A 16,395-nucleotide genomic window follows, 5' to 3' on the forward strand; every position below is an offset into this window, starting at 1 on the left:
CAGAATACGCATCTTACCTGGAATTGTCGTACTGTTAAAAATATTGTTGCGAAATCTCTGTCTTACTATTACATAATCAATCGGAAACTCTCTAGTGCCTCCAGGTCCCTTCCACATGTACAATCTTTTTTCGTGATTCGTAAACCTAGTGTTAACGATGATTTAATAGTGCTGTGTGCAGTTCTACCAGGCAGCTTTCTCTTCGATTCCTTTGCCCCAGTTCATTTTCTCCTAATATTTTTCGTTCTCTTTTTCTTCCTACTACCTAGTTCCAGTCCCTCATCACAAATATGTTTCCCTCCCCCTCAACTACTTGAATAAAATCTTTTATCTCGTCTTACATTCTTTCAAAAGCTTTATAACCTGCTTATCTACTTGGCATATGAACTTGTACTACTGTCGTGCATATTGGTTTCATGTCAATCTTGGCTATGATAATGCCGTTCATCTGACGAGAAGTACTGTTCATTCTACCCGAGAACTTCACTAATCTCCATTATATCTAACTTCAACCTATTCATTTCTCATTTCAAATTTTCTAGCCTACTTAACCGATTAAGTGATCTAACATTCCATGCTCCGATGTACTGAATGCCATTTCTGTTTTCCCTGATGATGACACTCTCCACGATATGCCCAACCCCGAGATCCGATTGGAGACTGTTTTACCTCGGAATATTTCACTCAAGAGGATATAATCATAATTTAACCATAAAGTGGGAAACGCAATACGAGCACAGCATGACCCTGCAACTACTGAAAAGACTGCTGCCCCTCTTCAGGAACCACATATTTGTCTGGCCTCACGACAGCCCCTCTGTTGCACTTGCACCCTACGGTATGCACGCCATCCCAACTCGGAAATGTCTGTATTCCATGGGGAATCTGTTAGTACAAAAGTTTAATAGGAGCTGGGATATTTTTGGTTGTAGAGAACTGGAGACGTGTATTTTTCCAAAGCTTGAAACTAGCCTATCGGTGCTAAACCAGTCAGAAACTATGACAAGAACATGTTGATGATTCCTTGCTTAGCTTGAAAACAATGCTTGGATCGTCTTCAAGCACCCAATGTAATTTCTGCCCGCTCAAATTATGTTGTGTCCCTCTTTCGGCATTCTGTTTTTTGAATAAAAACTAAACCAGGAAAGCGCTTAACTATGTATTCCGTTTTCATGTACCACGACCATACAACCCCAAATATTTACCAGTAATTTAGAATATCATGATCGACACAATCAGATGCCTTCGGTATGTCATAGAAGATCACACCTGGTGAAATTTTGTCTTTTAAAGGTTTTGTTATGTACTTAGAGAATGTATAAATACCTGTCACAGTAGAGGGACCGTTTTAAATCCAACCAGCGATTGGCTAATGATGGGTTACGTAAGTGACTAAGAACAAACGTACTTAGGGCTACAGCGTTTTACATATTATCTGCTCTATACCAGTTTCTACTTACTAGAGTTAAGGTGATCTTTTGTATTTCGGACGGGACGTAAGATTAATTTTTATTTCATGAAATTTCCTCTGTATTTATCATGGGTCAAATGGCAAACCTCTCCTCAGAGTGTGACGGAACAACACTGTCTGACACTGCGGCGATCGTTCGGTCTAGCGGTAATTAAACTCGACGGACACCTTGGATGCATTTGAGAGGAAAAGAATACGTAGAACCCGACTTACTTCCCTTTCGTACTTTCATTTCCCACCCATCGTAACAATACAAACACAACAGTTGACTCCGCAAGCAAACATCGCAGTCAGGTTCAAGACTCAGGTACACAGCATGCGACAGTGAAAGGTCTACATTTGGATGTCACTCAAGATAATGAGGATAAAGTCCCACAGCCTTGCCCGCATGCATTGCTTTCGAATTTTGAATCACTTTGCTTCTCTATTTCATATCCTTCAGTCGTATTGAGAGGTTTCTTGGCTACACTTCTGTTTTGATTTTCCTTCGAAATCTGTCTGTGTGAAACACGTATGAATACTGGCTTCACAACAAGACGCAAGGCAAGCCTTGTAAGCTAGCCACCAGTCATCAAAGACATTGGGTGCACTCCTCTGATTGGTGCGTCACTTCTTGTTGCAGACTAGCCGCTCGGGCGGAATGCGGAGCCGTGGCCGCGACTGCGGCCTGCCGTCCAGCCTCACAACCAGACCCAGCACCACCCCTGGCGTCAACGTCACGCTCCCGCCGGTGGGTACCGCGCAGAGCGTTGCAGCCTGCTGCTCTCATTGTCTGGCTGCTGCGCAGCGAGGAACGACGCGACACACGGCCTCCCGCCATTGTTCGCTTCCAGCGACAAGAAATACGTCAAAAGGGGCACCTGCCAGGCCCCCTGAAACTTCACGCTACTTACAAGGGAACCTCCCCATCGCACCCCCCTTAGATTTAGTTATAAATTGGCACAGTGGATAGCCCTTGAAAAACTGAACACAGATCAATCGAGAAAACAGGAAGAAGTTGTGTGGAACTATGAAAAAAATTAGTAAAATATACAAACTCAGTAGTCTGTGCGCAGATAGGTAACATCAAGGATAATGGGACTCAAGGAGCGCCGTGGTCCCGTGGTTAGCGTGAGCAGTTGCGAAACAAGAGGTCCTAGGTTCAAGTCTTCCCTCGAGTGAAAAGTTTAATTTTTTATTTTCAGTTTATGTGACAAACTCTTATTTTTTCATCACTTTTTTGGGAGTAATTATCACATCCACAAGAAGACCTAAATCGGGCAAGGTAGAAGAATCTTTTTACCCATTCGCCAAGTGTACAAGTTATGTGGGTCGACAACATATTCCTGTCATGTGACGCACATGCCATCACCAGTGTCGTATAGAATATATCAGACGTGTTTTCCTGTGGAGGAATCGGTTGATCTATGACCTGGCGATCAAATGTTTTCGGTTCCCATTGGAGAGGCACGCCCTTTCGTCTACTAATCGCACGGTTTTGCGGTGCGGTCGCAAAACACAGACACTAAACTTATTACAGTGAACAGAGACGTCAATGAACGAACGGACAGATCATAACTTTGCGAAAATAGAGAAAGTAAAATGTTCAGGCGAGAGAAGACTTGAACCAAGGACCTCCCGTTCCGCAGTTACTCACGCTAACCACGGGACCACGGCGCTCCTGAACTCGCACTATCCTTGATGTTGCCTATCTTGCACATGGACTACTCAGTTTGTATATTTTACTAATTTTTTTCATAGTTCCACACAACTTCTTCCTGTTTTCTCGATTGATCTGTGTTCAGTTTTTCAAGGCCTATCCACTGTGTCAACTTATAACTAAATCTGAGGGGGGTGCGATGGGGAGGTTCCCTTGTTAGTACGTCCTGTGGACATGCCTGAAGCGAAATATTGGCCATTAGATGAGTTTCGTGTAGAATACACTCTAAAACAAAAAAAGTCAAGGCGACGCTCCACCTGGAATTATCCGAATGCGACGGTATCGGTAGATGTGACGTACATTACAGACACACGACTGATTATTCTTTCAGAAAAAGTGGATGATTTATTCAAGAGAAAGAGCTTTACAAACTGACCAAGTCAGTAACATGTTGACCCTTTTGCAACCAGTTATTCGGCTTGGCACTGATTGACAGAGTTGTTGGATGTCCTCCTGAGGGATATGATGCCAGAATCTTTCCAAATGGTTCTTTACATCTTCGAAATCCCGAGCTGCTTGGGGGACCCTGCCCATAATGCTGCAGACGTTCTCGAGTGGGGAGAAATCCAGTGACCTTGTTGGACAAGGTACAGTTTAAGCACGAACACATGCAGTAGAGACGCCCGCCATGTGCGGCCGGGCATTTTCTTGTGTAAATGTAACACAAGAATGGCTTTCGATTAAGGACAAAAGGCGATGCGTAGAATGTCGGCGACGTACCGCTGTGCTGTAGGCATGCCGCTGATGACAATCAAAGTGGTCTGCTATGAAAAGAAATGACACCCTAGACGGCCTAGACCATAACCCCTCCTTGTCGCGTATGGAGGGCGATAGTCAGATTGGTGTCCCACCGCTGTCTGGGGCGCCTCCAGACGCTTTTCTGGCCTGGAACCTCATTGACTGGAGTGTAATTTTCAGCGATGAGTGCTACTTCGGAGTGAGCCCCGATGACCAGTGAAGACTTGTCTGGAGACACCTTGGACGACAGTGGGATACGACCCTGAATGTCGCCTGCCATACGGCCCAGAAACCAGGAGTGATGGTCTGGGGTGCCGTTTCATTTCATAGCACGACCCATTTGGTTACCATCTGCTGCACTCTCACAGCAGAGAGGCACGTTGATAATGCTCTACACCCCATTTTGTTGCTCTTCATGCCAAGCCATCCTGGGCTTACAGTCCAGCAAGGTAATGCTCGCGCATAATTGACGAGACTTTCTACAGCTTGTCTTCCTGCTTGTCAGACCCTACCTGCGCCAGCTAGGTCTCCCAAACTCTCCCCATTTGAGAACGTTTGGAGCATTATGGGTAGGGCTTTCCAAGCAGCTCGGGATTCTGACGGTCTAACGCACATATTGGACAGTATTTGGCACGATATCTCTCAGGAGGACGTATAACAATTATCTATCAATACCAAGCCGAATAACTGCTTTCGTAAGGGCCAGAGGTGGACCAGCGCGTTATTAACTTGCTCAATTTATGAAGCCTTTTCTTTTGAATAAATCATTTCATTTTCTCTGAAATTGTGATCATTTATTTGTCTGAACACGTACATCACATCTACCGATTTCCGTCTCATTCGGATAATTCCTTCGCCGGCCGCTGTGGCCGAGCGGTTGTAGGGGCTTCAGTCTGGAACCGCGCGACCACTGCGGTCGCAGGTTCGAATGCTGCCTCGGGCATGGATGTTTGTGAAGTCCTTAGGTCACTTAGGTTTAAGTAGTTCTAAGTTCTAGGGGACTGATGACTTCAGATGTTAAGTGCCATAGTGCTCAGAGCCATTTGAACCATTTGAATTCTTTCGTGGAGTGTCGTTTTGCTTTGTCTTAGAGTGTATGTTGGGCTAACATGTCCGGTTCCTACAGGGACGTTCAATCTTTCCCGAAAAGGGAAACCTGCAGTGCAGATTCAGTAACACGTTTAGTTCTCTTATAAAAGCTCATTAAAAACTAGATCACACTAATACCATGTAGTACCACCTGAAATCTTCATAACAGTCTCAATTCAGTGAGGATGTAAGTCCCCAGATGCTTTCAGATACGCCATATCCAGTCGAAGGCAGAAGTGCTGATTGTTGCATTTCTCCTGTATTACCGCCTTAAGATCGGGTAATTTAGCAGTGCCAATAGAAATCTATAGGATGCCTCAGTGTTCGTCAGACAAGGAACGTATGCTTGCAGCTCTGTGATGACGGATGTTGTCAACCGGAAGTCTGGAGTATTCCACAGCATACTGTTCTTGAAGTAGAAGAAACGGCAACACCGGGTCACAGAGAAAGATTATGAAACACCCTGATCCATGTTCACAGTAATCTAAATCATTGGTGCCAAGTCATGTTAAGAAGAACATCCCACAAAATCACTGCAGAACCACCCCCAGCCAACTCCATGACGCGTGAAAGATGCATGAACGAATTATCCGTGACACGTATCCATTTGTGTGAAAGCAGTCATCATCTCTAATAAGACAATGTGCAGCCCCTCCACTGACTGATCGTGAAATAACGGTATGAGGAACACTTTAAAAACGTGATACTACCACTCTATCGACCCTTCCTCTTCAACATTCATGTCAGCTGACCTAAATCTGTTACAACCAGAGGAAACTACGATTCTCAGGCCATAACTGTGGGTTCTTCCGTTGTTCTGGGAAAGGGTTCATAGAACTACAATACGAAATATTAGTTCCCTCTATTAGGTGAATGGATAAAAGATTTACCTGATACAATCCTTTGCCATAGGTGTACTTGATAATTTACAGCTGTAATTCACTATTAAAACATCTCTTCATGAATTAATTAATGATCTGTTCTGATGTGCAACAGTCAGCATTTACAAAAGCACATATCAACCTCAGACTTGAATAAATCTTTAGTCTTACGCGATGGTGTTGACGGCTGTAGCTGAGGTCACAAACGGGGGGGGGGGGGGGGGAGCAGAGCAACCTGCTGTGCTGAGAGAGAGGGAGTGTCTTCTTCAAGCTCATCCATTCTGCACTGAGACATCGTTAATGTCTTTGGTATCGGTGTGCGTCGCACACATCGTGTTTTGCCGCTATCTTTGGACAATTACACAGAATCCACTGTAGTCCATAAGTAATGCCATCGAATGTTTTATATGTGTCTTGGACTCTACTTCGATCATTCTCAGTATGGCGGTTCAAGTCATCGTGAAGAACAATTTGTAGGGTCTGTGCTCCTACAGTAACTAATGTGCATGTGTTGGTGGTGAACAGAGAAGTAAAGTGATTTAATATGTTGTCGTTTCTGTTTGCTTGTGATATTATTCCATACCCTTGTAAGCCACCCATACAAAAAAGTTTCAAATCATTTATCCTCACAGGGGATATTAGTCGCTAGCTGTATGTGATGACATACTATGTATGGGTTTATATTATGGGTTTCATTTGTTGCGGCCGGCTGCTGTGGCAGATCGGTTGTAGGCGCTTCAATCTGGAACTGCGCGATCGCAACGGTCGCAGGTTCGAATCCTGCCTCGGGCATGGATGTATGTGATGTCCTGAGGTTAGTTAGGTTTATGTAGTTCTAAGTTCTAGGGAACTGATGACTTCAGATGTTATGTTCCATAGTGCTCAGAGCCATTTGAACCATTTCATCTGTTGCGAACGCCACAATCTTCGACTGTATAGAGGAGTTACATCCATATTCCATACTTTGGAGGAGGAGCTGTCTGAACAATCTGGTGTCAGGACAGCGGAGTTTGAGCAACGTGACTTGTACGTGGTCACACAAAGCACGCTTGTGTGTCCGGGAATGTTGGAACTAGATGCATTATGAGGACGTTACTGAAAATTTCTTGATGACTTTGTATGACATCAATTTCGATGCCTATTTTCTTTCTTGCAGTATCTAGGAGTTTATGATGAGGCTGTACCTTACAAGTGCACAGTAGTGAAATAATTCATTCGTAGAGCTTTCTGTTTTATAGATATGGTCTTTGTAACCAAGATTAAATCCGTCGTTCACAGCGAGAGGTTTGATACCATGTACCAGTATCAGTATCGATATTTCACTTACTCATCAGCGAACGTAAACAATGGCACACATTCATTTCATTCGACATCACCCTCCAAAGTGGTGGCCGATCGAAGCGGCGTAGTTGTTAGTTCACTGGACTCACATTCGGGAGGTCAGCTGTTGAATTCCGCGTCCGGCGATACAGATTTAGGTTTTCCGTGATTTCCCAAAATCGCCTCAGGCAAATGCTGGGACGGATCTTTTTAAAGGGCATGGCCGATTTCCTTCCCCATCCTTCAGACTGTCCGAGCTTGTAATCCGTCTCTAATGACCAAGATGTCTACGGGACGTTAAGCCAAGTGTTCCTTTTTTCTTTTGTAGGTTGTGATTTATGTTGTTGGGTAGGAAATATTTCATTAAAGATCAGAAACATGAAATTTTTCCTGTGCTGTATGGTGTCTTCTGTGTCGTTAAGTTTTCTAAAATCCCTGTTGGTCGCTTCCAATCATCCCGTGGTGTTTTTTGCTTTGTAAATGAAATAAAAATATTTTTGTTAGCCTATTGTCATCAGTTCCTTAAATATGACTGTAAAACTTTATAAACTCCTTTTCTGTATTGTCTCTGTAACTGTTCGTAAGTTTCTGTACAGATTTTCTTTCCTCCTCTTTGTCCAGTTATATATGTTACTTTGTGGTCCTAAAATTTGGAGAAAAGAAAACCACTTGCCTGAATGTTAAGAACTCAGATGTAAAACCGGTCCTAAGCAAAGAACGGAAAGCAGAAAGGTGGAAGGAGTATATAGAGGATCTATACAAATATGATGTACTTGAGGGCAGTATTATGAAAATGGAAGAGGACGTAGATGAAGGTGAAATGGGAGATATGATACTGCATGAAGAATTCGACAGGACACTGAAAGACCTAAGTCGAAACAAGGTCCCGGGAGTTGTCAACATTGCATTAGAACTGCTGATAGCCTTTGCAGAGCCAGCCCTGACAAAACTCTACCATCTAGTGAGCAAGATGTATGAGACAGGTGAAATACCCTCAGGCTTCGAGAAGAATATAATAATTCCAATCCAAAAGAAAGCAGGTGTTGACAGGTGTGAAAATTACCGAACTATCACTTCAATAAATCACGGCTGCAAAATACTAACGCGAATTCTTTACAGACGAATGGAAAATCTGGTAGAAGCCGACCTCGGAGAAGATCAGTTTAGATTCCGTAGAAATGTAGGAACACATGAGGCAATACCGACCCTACTACTTATCTTAGAAAACAGTTTAAGGAAAGCTAAACTTACGTTTCTGGCATTTGACAATGCCAAAATGGCTTTTGACAATGTTGACTGGAATACCCTCATTCAAATTCTGAAGATGGCAGGGGTCCAATACAGGGAGCGAAAGGCTATTTACAGTTTGTGCAGAAACCAGATGTCAGTTACAAGAGTCGGTGGGCATGAAAGGGAAAGGAGTGAGACAGGGTTGTAGCCTATCAATTCAATCTGTATACTGAGCAAGCCGTAAAGGAAACAAAAGAAAAATTCGGAGTAGGAATTTAAATCGATGGAAAAGAAATGACATTGTAATTCTGTCAGAGACAGCAAAGGACTTGGAAGAGCAGTTGAATGGAATGGACATTTTCTTGGAAGAAGGAGATAAGATGAACACGAACAAAAGCGAAACGGGGATAATCAAATGTAGTCGAATTAAATCGGGTGATGCTGAGAGAATGAGATTAGAAAATGAGACACTTAAATTAGTAAAGGGGTTTTGCCATTTGGGGAGGAAAATAACTGATGATGGTCAAAGTAGAGAGGATAAAATATGTAGACTGGCAATGGCAAGGAAAGCGTTTCTGAAGAAGAAAAATTTGTTAACGCTCAGTATAGATTTAAGTGTCGGGTAGTCTTTTCTGAAACTATTTGTATGGAGTGTAGCCATGTATGGAAGTGAAACATGGACGATAAATAGTTTAGACAAGAAGAGAATAGAAGCTTTCGAAATGTGGTGCTACAGAAGAATGCTGAAGATTATATGGGTAGATCACGTAACTAATGAGGAGGTACTGAATATTATTGGGGAGAAGAGGAATTTGTGGCACAACCTAACTAGAAGAAGGGATAGGTTGGTAGGACATGTTCTGAGGCATCAAGGAATCACCAATCTGTTATTGGAGGGCAGGGTGGAGGGTAAAAATCGTAGAGAGAGACCAAGAGATGAATACGCTAAGTAGATTCAGAAGGATGTAGGTTGTAGCAGTTACTTGGAGATGAAGAGGCTTGCACAGGTTGAGTAGCATGGAGAGCTGCATCAAACCAGTCTCTGGACTGAAGACAACAACAATAACAACAGCAGCAAAATTTTTGTAAATATTTATCTTTCATTCTTTTCCAGTTGTTCTTGTTCACCCCCTATATTCAGTGTTAGCCATTCACATCCGTGTATCAGTCTTTCTTTACTTGCGGTATTATCTAATCCATTTGATGGTATCCTTTCTCCCAAGTACGTAAACTTACCACCCCTTTTGAGTGAGGCTCCAGCTCTGGCCTGATACAGGTCTACAGAGCAGTAATTTAACTGTTTATCTATTCTTGTATTTTTTTTGTTTTGAAGACAAGCGTCAGATCGTTTAGTAAACTAGTCCGTGAGTCTCCAGCTCTCGACTGATACTGAATTACTGAACAGCAAGTTAAGTGTTTATCTTTTCCTGGCTTTTATTTGTAGTATATTTATCAAATTTCGTGCATGTTTCCGTCTAAGAGGTGTAAGTTGACAAATTGTTAGCTAAATTCTGGCAGTCTGTTGCGCAGTGTTTACTTCTTCGAAACAGCCAGCTACGTAGCTCACTGAGCCATCAGCGTCCATTGGTGACACATTAAGAGGAAATCAAGCTGCTTATCTGGCATTCTGTATGCTTTACTTCTTTAGTTAGTCTTTTTAGGATGATTAGGATGTGTGCATGCTTTGTGCAGAAGGAGCTGGCCACAGTTTGCGAACAGCTGAAGATGCTTTCGGCTACCGTTAATCACCTTCAGGCGGCAGCCGAGAGGTGTAACGGTGGCGGACAATCTGGCGCGTCGCATGGGATACCACTGGTGACTCTTGTTTCGCCCAAGGGCTCTGCAGCCAAGGTACCTCCTAGTGTATCCGACGCAGTCGATCCACCAGCACATCAGAATGAGTGACGGGCCAATGTTAATAGTGGTCTTCTGGCCTCGCCCATTCACCCTGCGAGTGGACAGATGACCGCTCCTTCAGAAGAGTCCGAGCCGGTACACGGGGAAAGAGGTTTACTAGTTATCGGAAGCTCGAACGTTAGGAATCCCTTAGCGTTCAGGGCTGGAAAGAACCCAATGCGCGCTCGGTATGTCTGCCGGGCCACCACATCTTGTGGCTATCGAGCGTGCAGGTGCAGTCGTCTTCAAGCTGTAGCTTACGTCGGCACCAACGACAACTGCCGCATGGGTTTTGAGGCCATCCTCAGTTCATACAGACAGCTGGCGGAAGTGGTCAGGGCTGCTGGCCTCAAGCTTGGTGCGCAAGCAGAGCTCACAATTTGTAGCGTTATTCCCAGAGCTCATCGGGGTCAGTTTGGTCTGAAGTCGTGTGGAGGGGCTCAACCAAGGGTAGTAGATATTCTTGCGTCTGTGAAAAGATGTATGCGCGAGGAATACAACTACTATCACCGTCATACCTCAACAAAAGATCTGGCAGACAGCCCGAGAAAATTTTGGTCCCATGTAAAATCACTGAGTGTGTCTGAGTGTCATCACTTCTGTCCCTAAGCTGGTCGTAGGTTTATGTTCCAAAAATGAACAGCATAGAGACACAAGTGATGACACTTTCTGCAGGACCTGACCATAATTTTGGAGGACAATGCTCAAGCACGTACAGTGCAAGCTGTTACTGATTTGTTTGACTGATGGGGTTGCTAAGTGCTATACCACCTACTGCACTCCCCTGACTTAAGCCCTCGTAAGTTCAACTAGATTTCTAAACTGAAGGAAGCACTTCACGGCTTTTGCTTCAGAACTGCTGCAAATTCGTCGCAAATAGACAGCGCCGCTCGAACTGTCAACACAACTGTCACTACTAAGAGCATCCTACGACTTCCACATCGCTGGAAACGGGTTAGACACAATGATGGTGACTACTTTGAGAGTTAGTAAGACTTCGAAACACGTATATACACTCCTGGAAATTGAAATAAGAACACCTTGAATTCATTGTCCCAGGAAGGGGAAACTTTATTGACACATTCCTGCGGTCAGATACATCACATGATCACACTGACAGAACCACAGGCACATAGATACAGGCAACAGAGCATGCACAACGTCGGCACTAGTACAGTGTATATCCACCTTTCGCAGCAATGCAGGCTGCTATTCTCCCATGGAGACGATCGTAGAGATGCTGGATGTAGTCCTGTGGAACGGCTTGCCATGCCATTTCCACCTGGCGCCTCAGTTGGACCAGCGTTCGTGCTGGACGTGCAGACCGCGTGAGACGACGCTTCATCCAGTCCCAAACATGCTCAATGGGGGACAGATCCGGAGATCTTGCTGGCCAGGGTAGTTGACTTACACCTTCTAGAGCACGTTGGGTGCCACGGGATACATGCGGACGTGCATTATCCTGTTGGAACAGCAAGTTCCCTTGCCGGTCTAGGAATGGTAGAACGATGGGTTCGATGACGGTTTGGATGTACCGTGCACTATTCAGTGTCCCCTCGACGATCACCAGTGGTGTACGGCCAGTGTAGGAGATCGCTCCCCACACCATGATGCCGGGTGTTGGCCCTGTGTGCCTCGGTCGTATGCAGTCCTGATTGTGGGCGCTCACCTGCACGGCGCCAAACACGCATACGACCATCATTGGCACCAAGGCAGAAGCGACTCTCATCGCTGAAGACGACACGTCTCCATTCGTCCCTCCATTCACGCCTGTCGCGACACCACTGGAGGCGGGCTGCACGATGTTGGGGCGTGAGCGGAAGACGGCCTAACGGTGTGCGGGACCGTAGCCCAGCTTCATGGAGACGGTTGCGAATGGTCCTCGCCGATACCCCAGGAGCAACAGTGTCCCTAATTTGCTGGGAAGTGGCGGTGCGGTCCCCTACGGCACTGCGTAGGATCCTACGGTCTTGGCGTGCATCCGTGCGTCGCTACGGTCCGGTCCCAGGTCGACGGGCACGTGCACCTTCCGCCGACCACTGGCGACAACATCGATGTACTGTGGAGACCTCACGCCCCACGTGTTGAGCAATTCGGCGGTACGTCCACCCGGCCTCCCGCATGCCCACTATACGCCCTCGCTCAAAGTCCGTCAACTGCACATACGGTTCACGTCCACGCTGTCGCGGCATGCTACCAGTGTTAAAGACTGCGATGGAGCTCCGTATGCCACGGCAAACTGGCTGACACTGACGGCGGCGGTGCACAAATGCTGCGCAGCTAGTGCCATTCGACGGCCAACACCGCGGTTCCTGGTGTGTCCGCTGTGCCGTGCGTGTGATCATTGCTTGTACAGCCCTCTCGCAGTGTCCGGAGCAAGTATGGTGGGTCTGACAAACCGGTGTCAATGTGTTCTTTTTTCCATTTCCAGGAGTGTATTTTGTACGAGCTGCAAATAAATACTTGCCACTATTAAGGTCCAATCTTCGTACATAAATGATTTGGCGGACACCGTGGGCTGCGGTTGTTTGCTGATGGCGCGTCGAAGTTGGATGACCGTAGGAGGATGCAAGATGACTTAGAGAAAATTTCTAATTGAAGTAATAACTGGCAGCTAGCTGTAAATGTAGAAAAATATTAGTTAATGCGGATGAGTAGGAGAAACCCGTAATGTTGGGATACAGCATTAGCAGTGCCCTGCTTGTCACAGGACGTCGTATCAATATCTGGGCGCAACTCTGCAAAGCGATATGAAATGGAACGAACATGTAGGACTGTCGTAGGAAAGGTGAATGGTCGACTGCGGTTTGTTGGATGAATACCATGGAAGTGTGGTTCATCTGCAAAAGAGACCACATATAGGACGCTAATGCGACCTTTTCTTGAATAATGCTAGGCTGTTTTGGATCCGATCAGGTCAGTTTAAAGGAAGATATCTAATGAATTTAGAGGCAGGCTGCTACATTTCATAGTTGTAGGTTTGACAGCACGCAAGTGTTACGGGAATGCTTCGGGAATTCAAATGGGAATCCCTGGAGGGAAAGCAACGTTGTTTTCGAGGAAGACTATTGAGAAAATTTAGAAAATTTGTATTTGAAGCTGACTGCGGTACGATTCTGTTGTCTCCAACATACATTGAGCGAAAGGACCACAAATATAAGAAATGAAAAATTAGGAATCATACGTAGGCAAGTAGATAGTCCTTTTTCCCTCGTTCTGTTTGCAAGTGGAACAGGAAAGGAAGTTATTAGTTGTCGTACGGGGTACCCTTCGCCAGGCACAGTAAGGTAGATTGCGGAGTATCTATATACATGTAGATTTTTCTTTGTAGTTTTTGCATATATTTTTCTCCGTGATGTTTATATTCAATGTAAAAAATTAAATGTGTGTGAAATCTTATGGGACTTAACTGCTAAGGTCATCAGTCCCTAAGCTTACACACTACTTAACCTAAATTATCCTATGGACAAACACACACACCCATGCCCGAGGGAGGACTCGAACCTCCGCCAGGACCAGCCGCACAGTCCATGACTGCAGCGCCTTAAACCACACGGTTAATCCAGCACGGCTATATTCAATGTATTCTGTTTTCTCAGAAGATATTTCTAATCCGGTTTGAGCTGCAATTCTCCGAAGTGTTTCAATCGTCGTCTTTGCATCTGTTTTGTCCTTAGAAGTAATTGCAATATCGTCAGTGAAAGCGAGACATTTCATCTCAGAACTTCTACTTTCTTGTACTAGATGGATCTGCCTGCTTCCCTCTCAGATTCCACATCGCAGCTAACATCCGTTCTTCACAAGGCGTTTTGTTGTTTTTTAAGCTGGCCCATTTATTGTTGAATTTGATGCAGTGACAATGGTTCTGAAGGTGGGATTCGTTTTTGAGGGTATTTGAAAATTAGTCTTTGCGTTTGTTCCTCGCAGTTTAAATTTTTAGAATACTTTTTAGTAACATACAATTGTCTTAGTGGCTGGTAATCAGTTTAGCTGTTGAATTATCGAAACGAAGATTCATCGACCTGTACCCTGTTATTTCTTCTCCGAAAATTTTGTAGAAGTGACTAGTGTTGCTCTGCCTGAAATTTGTTTCCTTTAACGAGTATTTGCACATATTTCCGTTTCTCAGTTCGAATAACATTTTACGTTTGTTTTCTGATCTCACTGAATGCGTTCCATTCTCTTTCCTTTTTGCAGGAGTTCCATTTTTCCCATGATGTTAGTCTACTCTTTATCGCTTCGTCACATCACTTATTCCATCACCTACGTTTCCTTCTTCTTCGTGAGTGTTCTAGTTTTTCTATAGTTTCTATCATTGCTACTCCGATCTTATCTCGATTTCCCAGCTTCTGTGTGTGAAGCTTCTTAATGAATTCGTTCCTGTTGTCTAAAATAAATTTTGTGTTAGTTTCATGTACTTGTTTAATTTTGGAGTTTAATTTTTTGTTGAAAATTGGCTTGGTTTTGTTAAAAAGTGATCCGAAAGTGTTCCTAGTGGTCTTTTACCGCAAGTATAAAGTAGGATACTGTTGCCAAAAACTTCAAGAATTCCTGCTGACTCTGAATACGTCCGAATTACTTCGATTTATGTTCGTTGTGAATAGGTGTTAGACATCCGAAGTGTGGATCTATATCCTCTTTCCACGTCTGTAGGAAATCATACCAATATACGTGCAGATCCTAGTGTATGTAGGCTGTAATCTTGTATTCACTTGATTATATGTTCAAGCTCTAGTTAAATTACTCTTGGCTCTATAAAAATCTTTCCTACTTCTCAGTAGATCAGTACATCAGTAAGTATAGCATTACTTTGCTGTCCTGGCTCAAAATTCTTTGAATTTACGCCAGTTTTGTACTCATCCCACGTTTAAAAAAAAGAAAAAGGAAAGATATAGGAGGTTTTCAGGATCTGCGAGCACTGTGTACGATTCAGATCAAAATGGCAGTTTTGGGAAAGGAAGGCAAACCTATACTACAAGTCGGGTAAGACAGGGCTTCGTGAGTACTACTCGTTAGCTGATTGTCGGCAAACGATTCGCCATATCCCTCTAATCTCTAAACTGTCCATTTGGACACAGGAGCATCTGGAGAACGACTGAGACAGTGCACCAAAAACCCTGCTACAAAATAGTGACTGGAAAAAACACGATCATCGTAAAAGAACCTTTTACATGGCCAGATACAGGTTGGAGCCAGATATGGAAATTTTGATCATAACGCATTACTCGGGGAACTTTTTTAATGGGTTAAATAAATGGAGCGAAGAGGACCCGTTGCAAACGACTAGTTTGTGACATCACAGCTGGAGGACGTACAGCGGACGAACCACTGGTAGCAGACCATGGGAAAATGAAGAGCGTGGGAGTGAAAACATTGTTACAGAGAGCTCGTTAAGCGTTTTCTTTTTCAGAGGAACAGTTAGAAAGAGGGGACACTTAGAGAGAATTCTGTTTAGTTGAAGCGTTATAGTACAACACTGGAGCAAGACTTCTAATTTGTTATAGTGTTCGAAGACTAAGATAGCCTTACTAGCCGATGCTGATATGACATGGCCGCCACTGACACCTTGCCAACTCTACGGTGCTGATGATGTCGCGGACCTCTTTTTCCTATGGAAAACGTGTTTCTTCCATCCTCCACCAACGAGCCAGAGTGGTCTGGTTGCTGGAGATAATCCTCTGCCTTAAGGTTCATCCAGCTATTGAGCAAGCAGTTAAAAAACCCTAAGAGGATTGTGCTCTCTTAGTATCGAGTCATTCGTGGTAAGGATTTTAACATGTTGTTTATATCCATTTCCAATGTAAGGTTGTCATTACCTAATACCCCATAACAAGACACCACTTTTATACCATCTCTTTACCAAGGCTGTATGCAGATTGGAATTACATTACGTTTCTGGCCAGTTCCAGCCTGTGACCATTTTAAATGAGTGTAGTAACAATACTAACGAGGTAAAATGATAAATTACTTATTTTAAATCGTCACACTTCGCCGAATTCTAATTACTATTAGATTATTGACAGCTGCATCGGTGAGAAGCAAGAAAGCACCCAATACTGTGGAGAGACGAC

At 44.2% G+C, this 16,395-nt stretch overlaps 1 protein-coding gene across 1 annotated transcript in view; it reads left to right on the forward strand.

Moving 5' to 3' along the window:
* The window catches only part of LOC126088454 (discoidin domain-containing receptor 2-like), a 764,950-nt gene that overhangs the window by 278,758 nt on the left and 469,797 nt on the right, over nt 1-16,395 (forward strand). The window contains exon 2 of the mRNA XM_049906599.1: nt 2,094-2,201. The gene's annotated coding sequence lies outside the window, so the exon portion shown is untranslated. The remainder of the gene's footprint in view (nt 1-2,093; nt 2,202-16,395) is intronic.

The sequence above is a fragment of the Schistocerca cancellata genome, chromosome 1 (assembly GCF_023864275.1).
Source record: "Schistocerca cancellata isolate TAMUIC-IGC-003103 chromosome 1, iqSchCanc2.1, whole genome shotgun sequence".
In the NCBI taxonomy this organism is placed as follows: Eukaryota; Metazoa; Arthropoda; class Insecta; order Orthoptera; family Acrididae; genus Schistocerca; species Schistocerca cancellata.